General features: G+C 37.2%; 1 long non-coding RNA gene across 8 annotated transcripts in view; it reads left to right on the top strand.

Moving 5' to 3' along the window:
- The first annotated feature begins 5,671 nt into the window (after positions 1 to 5,671).
- Positions 5,672 to 6,811, top strand: part of LOC145558550 (uncharacterized) — a 35,261-nt gene continuing 34,121 nt past the window's right edge. For all 8 annotated transcript variants that reach the window (XR_014092530.1, XR_014092534.1, XR_014092532.1 and 5 more), the window contains exons 1-2: positions 5,672 to 6,143; positions 6,240 to 6,292. This is a non-coding gene — a long non-coding RNA (uncharacterized LOC145558550). The remainder of the gene's footprint in view (positions 6,144 to 6,239; positions 6,293 to 6,811) is intronic.

Genomic DNA, 6,811 nt, shown 5'->3' with positions numbered 1-6,811 from the left:
GAAAACAAAAGTCAAAGTATTGATAGGGACGAAGAATGACTCATAACGTTCTGCAATCCTAAATCATTCTTGTAACGCCGATGCCTGTAAAACTAGCGTTAGTTAAAACAGATAAGAGAGTTAAAGAAACGCGTATCTTGCACCGCGAGCACACGTCTCTGGGGTAATCGATTTGTTGTTGCATTTGTCGTTGTGACAACCTTCCACAAGCTAGGGAACGTCATCTTGCTGTTTTGTTGCTCACTCGTCTCTGAACAATAGAGCTTTTTTGGATATGTTCACGCGTCTCTGAACAAAGAGTTTCTGAATGATATGCCCACGTGTTTCTGAGAAAAAGAGCTTTGATGATATGTCCACGCGTCTCTAAACAAAGAGCTTTTGATATGTCCACGCGTCTTTGAACAAAAGAGCTTTGATGATATGTCCACGCGTCTCTGAACAAAGAGCTTTGATGATATGTCCACGTATCTCTAAACAAAGAGCTTTGAATAATGTGCCCACGCGTCTCTGAGCAAAAGAGCTTTTTTTATATGTCCACGCGTCTCTGAACAAAGGAGCTTGAATAGGATGCCCACACGTCTTTGAGCAAAGAGCTTTTTTATATGTCCACACGTCTCTGAACAAAAGAGCTTGAAAGGATTGTCCCCGCGTCTCTGAACAATAGAGCTTTGATACTTGAATATTTGTTGCGATCGTTCGGTTGGCTGCGAACAGGAGCTTTGCTGAATGGTGGTATTCTGTAAAAATCAAAAGATTGCCAAAAGACTTTTCTCGTGCTTTTCTCAGGGTTGCCCTAAGGCTTGATGTTTTTTCTTAGAGTTGACCTAAGGTGATTGACTGACTTGAGGTTGACTCAACGTGACTTACTGACTTGAGGTTGACTCAATGTGACTGGCTGACTTGAGGTTGACCCAAGGTGAATTGACACGTGTGACTCATGACCCGTGTGTGCATTGTATTGTGATGTGCTTGACTCAAAATGTGAAAAAGCAAAAAATTTCCGTCATTTTTTGGAGGGTATTGACTTTCTCCCAAAAAGAAAGACGCGAAAAAAGAAAGAAGCAAAGTTTTTGAAGGTGCATGTTGAATGAGCTTAGTCAAATGTTGTGCAAGGATTAATTCATCCTAGGCTTATCTCAATTGTTGACTCCATGATGAAAGTATTTAGGTAACTTAGGCGCGGAGGCTAAGTACTTCATACTTTGTGATGCAATAATGATGATATGACAAGGCATACTTCAACTTTGTGTTAAGATTTCACGACAAAGGGTTCCTAAGGGAAGTAGATTTGGTCATGTATCTATGATGTGTGTGATGGTGATACTAAAGTTAGGCCGCAGGGGCTAAGTGTGTGGAAAAAGATATTATTTCAAGAAGAGTCAAATGATGGTGACTCTTAGGCTAGGTAAGCTAATGATGTAAGGATCAAGCCCCCAAGTCTAGCTCTAAATGAATAGGGATGAGCACAGGGGATCCCTTGATATGATCATGATGTGAGTGTGTGAATGTGAGTGCATTTTTATTACGGCTGCACCTCGATGTGAGGTTGCCTACGTATCTGTTAGGAATCAGGCTGAACGTAGCTCTAGCCGAACCTCGCACAAGTGTGTGTATACCTCAAAAAGGTCTTTTTAAAGGGTTGTAACGTGGTTAGGCTAAAGGTTGAAGAAGAAGGGGATAAAAGGCTCAAGACCCTTGATAAGCTCCCAAGGTGTGCAACTTTGCTTTTGAATATTTATATTTTTATGCTTGAGGCTTTTAACTCTTTTATAGCTCTCTTTTCTTTTTTTTTTTTTGTTTATATTTTGCTCTCTCTTTTTCTTTAGCATTTATTTTATTTTTTATAAGTGTGGGCAATCCCGATCATGCGGTCTATTACTCACTTGGCATTCATGTTTCTCAGGCACGGTAGCGAGCACTCGATAAGAAATGCAATCCAAGACGTGTTCTTATCAAAGATATTTTCATATCAAAGACATTGGAACACTTGCCTGTTTGTACACTTTTTTTTTTTTTTGCTTATTATTTTTTTTGCTATTTTAATCTTTTGAAGTCACTCAAGTTTTTTAAAATTGCATAAATTGCATACTGTCCCATCCCGAAGTTAGGTAGATGTGGGTTGAAAAAGAAAGGTTTATCGTTAGATGAGGCTCAAAGTGGTTTATCAAGAAAGGATTGCATATTTGAAGGGTAAAAGATAATATGATGCGGCTACAAGGGGTGCCTCAAATCATTGGTATACCTTGTGCTCAGTTCGACATGGATTTTTTTATTTATTTATTTATTTTTTTTGCCAATACATGAATATAATGATCATATGTAAGGAAATAAATGCTTATTTTATTTAAAAAGTGAAGGGTAAAAATCAAACTCTAAGAAATAAATTCAAGGAGGATGAAGGGTACTTATGCTAGACTTATTGGGGAAAGGGTTTGAAAAAAAGAAGAAGAAAGCATGAAATCTTGGTGAGAAGCTTGTCTTGTGCATTTGTTTCATCATTACCCTCATTTTTTTTTTGTTTGTCAATCACATGACTCAAACTCGATTCAACATACATGGATGGAAGAAGGTAGGAAGAATGAAGGTTGTGATATTGAGAAAGCATGTAGAGAATGGAAAGATGATGTAGAAGGAGAGATATGTAAAAATTAGGAATATAATGTATCCCCAACTTAAATGACGGAAAGAACCTACTGATGCATGAATCTAAGACATGGTCATGGTGACATATACAAATTGTGTGCTGAGACTAGTGAGTGTAGGTGACATGTGAAGACTCGTGTCATGACCATGTGCCTAGACTATGTGACTAGACTCAAGCAAAGACTAAGTTATTAAGACCTCACGTATATGCATTAAACTGGACAGGCAGTGGTATTTTTGTCATAACTTTAGATCTGTGACTTTGATATGGATGAAACTAACTCCACATTAAAGATAAAACTCAGGGATACATATCCATATTTTATACGACGCGTAACTCTTTCTATAACTCCGGTTATGACAAAAACAAGTTGACGTTTGTGCAGTACACGGGAATAAAAATCCGGGTTGACTTAAAGGAACTATGACTCGATTTTAAGGTATATTTTTTTAGCTCAAATTAATTAATCAATTAATTAACAAAAGTCCTTTAGTCATTGGTTAGTTTATTAAGACTCATTTACAAATAAAAGTCAAACCAAACGGTTAGTTTATTCACTTAATAAGGATGCACAAGTAAGAGATGCACAAGTAGTCAAGTAGTCACAACATGATGCAATGAGTTTGCAACCTAACCATGGCTCTTGTTCTCTAAAGTTCTGGATATGGGTTAGTCAAAGTGGGTCCATGGTTATGAGTCCGGATGCACCGCTCGAAAGCCTTACCTTTGGAAGGGTTGGCGCGAGTGGATGGGACCCCGCGAGTTAAAAACTCGCTTCCATGGTTTGGTGAATTCAACATTCTCGGATGTACCCTTTGTTGCATAGAGCGTTCAATCAGGTAGATGGAGCATGAATTGGGAGAGGGTTATGTCCATATGTAGAACGCATATGGGTTTTAGAAAAGTGAGAAAAACTCAATCAGGAAGTAGAATCGAGCGAACAGTGCTAGAACTGGTCGAAATTTGAACTCATATTTCTGGCTCGGTATTGGAACAACGCGGCGCCAGCCAACAGGGACCGTCACCGCAATATAGTCTTGTCGCCTAGTGACAGAATTGTCGCTCGGCAACAGAGCCATATCATCGGCGACAGGCTCTGTTTGCTAGACGCCAGTTCCTACATGCCTCAGCAGCTTTCTGTGTTCGATAAAATTTTCCAGTTTTTCGTAGCATTATTTCGATCCTAGTTGTGAAAGATATTCCACAAATTTCCTACGTGTAAAAACCCTATGTTTTTTAACTCATTACGGATGGTCTTTCCAATGAGATCTTTTTTATGCATATGACAATATTGTCAATCAAAATTACACACATGAAATACTTAGAACATTTTGAGTCTCATCCACTCATTCTAAATCATTGCCGAAATAAATTTCAGGAATTAAAATAGAAATCCTCCCAGTGGAGTCGCCAAAAATTGTAGGGAATATTTCAAGCATTACCCCAAACTTGAACCCCACTGTGATCATACACTAAAGTATGGTGGCGTCCAAAGGGAAGGAAGGTAGAGCAAAAGAGTCGCCAACAAGTTTTAGGAACTTGTAAACCGTTCACAGGGTGAAGGCAACTTTGAACTTGGCTAGGTGTGTCTAGATCTAATGTATGAGGAATTTTGTTTGTAAAAGGCTAGGCTAGAAAAAGAGAGAGAAAATCAAGAAATTCTTGATGAGAGTTGATGAAAAGAATTGATGATTCAAAACGGAGGTCTTAGGACGCTATTTATAAAGAAAATCAGCCGAATATGATAAAAAAGAATCAGAGTTTCGAAAAGAATAAAACACGACGCTGTCACAATTAACATGACCTGTCGCCAACTGTCGCCAGGCGACAGGGTCTATCGTCCGCCGCTGTAAGACAGTTTTTCCGGATTTTGTTTTTATCATATTTTTTGATCCAGAAGTCCAATAAAGTCATAGAATATGTCGTTGGTAAGCTCTTGAAATTTAATTTCCAACCCAATTGGAATCAGATTAAAATCTTTTGTAGATAAAAAGATATGGCCCAAATAGTTGAAGGGTGCCGGTTTTGGATAGAGTTTCATATCTCATTCATATCTTTTTTGTTATAGCTCGGATTTAATATTATAATATATCATTGGAAAGATAATTTAAATATCTATCCAACCATAAAAAAAATTTGGATAAAGATTATGAGGCACGAAAAATAATATTTGAATATATTCCACTTCGTACAAAACAAGGATTCTTAAAAGGAGTAATTTTATTCAATTTCAAACTCTTTGAAACATAATTATCAATCCTAACTCCATTAGGATTTAAGAGAACTTTCTAGAATATTCTAGAAGACTATGATTAATCCTAATAGCTTTAGGAATGATAATTAATAATATGCCCTCCTCTAGATCGTTGGGCCGCATGTAAGAACCAAACCGAGCCCAGATTAGTATTTTGGCCATAACTTCCTCATTATTCATCGGAATTGGGCTTATAATATATTGTTGGAAAGGTCTTTTCAAACCCTATCCAACTACACTATTATTGGACCCTTATCATGGACCAAACTAAACTGGAATGCACGTTTTTCATAAATAAGGTAAGAAAAGAAATATTTTCAAAAACAGAAAAAAGAGATATTTTAATAAAAACATCCTCATCACTAGACTTTTCACACACTACTACAAAAACACCCTACGGAGTCGCCCTTTTAGAGTCGCCTCAAATTGATATGTGATACGTAAGGTTTTAGAGTCGCTTCATACAAAGCATGTGACACATAAAAGGCATCTAAAAATAAATTGAAAGTCATAAACGTCACCTACACTATAATAGGCGACACGTAACCTATACACATCCCGTCTTTCATCATGTGTGACTCATAAAGTATTACTTTACGAGTCGCCTATAGTCTTGTATTATTACAGGCGACACCTTTGCCCATTTTTTATTGACAGCAAGCAAAAACCCTAGAAACCTCATTCATTCCCTTATCTTTTTTGTCCCTCTCTCATCGGCTCCCTCATTCATTCCCTTAGTCTTTTTGTTCCTTCCTCTCTTCGCCTCTTACCTTACTCCTCCATACTCAACATTGTTCGCGACACTCTCATCTCCATCTTCTTCCTAGAGTCTCTACTCTCCAACATTCAAGATCTGCTCAAGATCTGAATATTTCCCCCATTTCATCACCAAACTCACTTCAATTACGGCTCAAAAACCTAACATTTTCCCCAAAAGTTCATCAACAATTTCCAGATTCTGCACATTTGTAGCGAATCAATCTTCATCTTCAATCAATCAGAGAAATTGATAAGATAAGCAATCATCAATGGGAATAACGACATTGATAGTAGGATTAATCAGAAAGCTAAAGAAGGTTCTAGAATCTCGACTCGATTCTCCAGAACTTGTCACTTCTCTCTCCACACTTATACATTCTACTCTGACAACTCTCCTCATGCGCGTCGTAACCTCGGATCTACCATTAAGAAGCGCATCTTTATGTCAATCATGACTTTCTCAGCGCTTCCGATGCGTCGCAGCAGGTCCGTTCTTTGTCAATTTCTCTCAGTTAGGAATTGTGATGTTGTTTGTATGAGATTATGAAGATTAATTGTTGGTTTTTTTTATTGATTTTTTAGGCATTAGATCAATTTGAAGAGGAGGTTAATGCACTTGCAGAATGTTGTGATAGGTAATTATAGCATATATTGTTCAATTTTGGCGTACAAATTGCTATGGTTTTCGATGACGTTATGGGGTCAAACACGGGTTTTATATGATGTGATAGTTAATAAGTTGTTTTTTTTGAATTAGAATTGTTATGACTATTGGAAATAGTGCACGAAATTGATTCATATCATTAGAATGCAGAATTCTAATTAGAATTGTTATGAATATTGGAAATGACAATATACTCTTAGGAAAGTATTTTGATTTAGTATATGTGAAGGAGTATCTCTCTGTTCCTTGAAGTAGTATATTCTGCAAACATTGTCTTAGAAATTGCCTCATATAGCTGTATGATGTATGCTTGTGTTTTTTTAATGATGCTTGGCATGAAGGAATTCAAGTTTTCAACCTTGAATACTTGATCTAGAAGATCATGCTCTCTAGGGTCTCTGTATGGGCAAAGGCTGCTTAATTTTTTAATTATCTTGAATAGATAAAGTGACAAACACTTCGTATAGAAGATTATGCTCTCTACGGTTTA

The sequence above is a fragment of the Chenopodium album genome, chromosome 9 (assembly GCF_948465745.1).
Source record: "Chenopodium album chromosome 9, dcCheAlbu1.1, whole genome shotgun sequence".
NCBI lineage: Eukaryota > Viridiplantae > Streptophyta > Magnoliopsida > Caryophyllales > Amaranthaceae > Chenopodium > Chenopodium album.
Note: the sequence above shows the minus strand (reverse complement) of the source record. Positions and strands in the feature narration are given on the sequence as shown.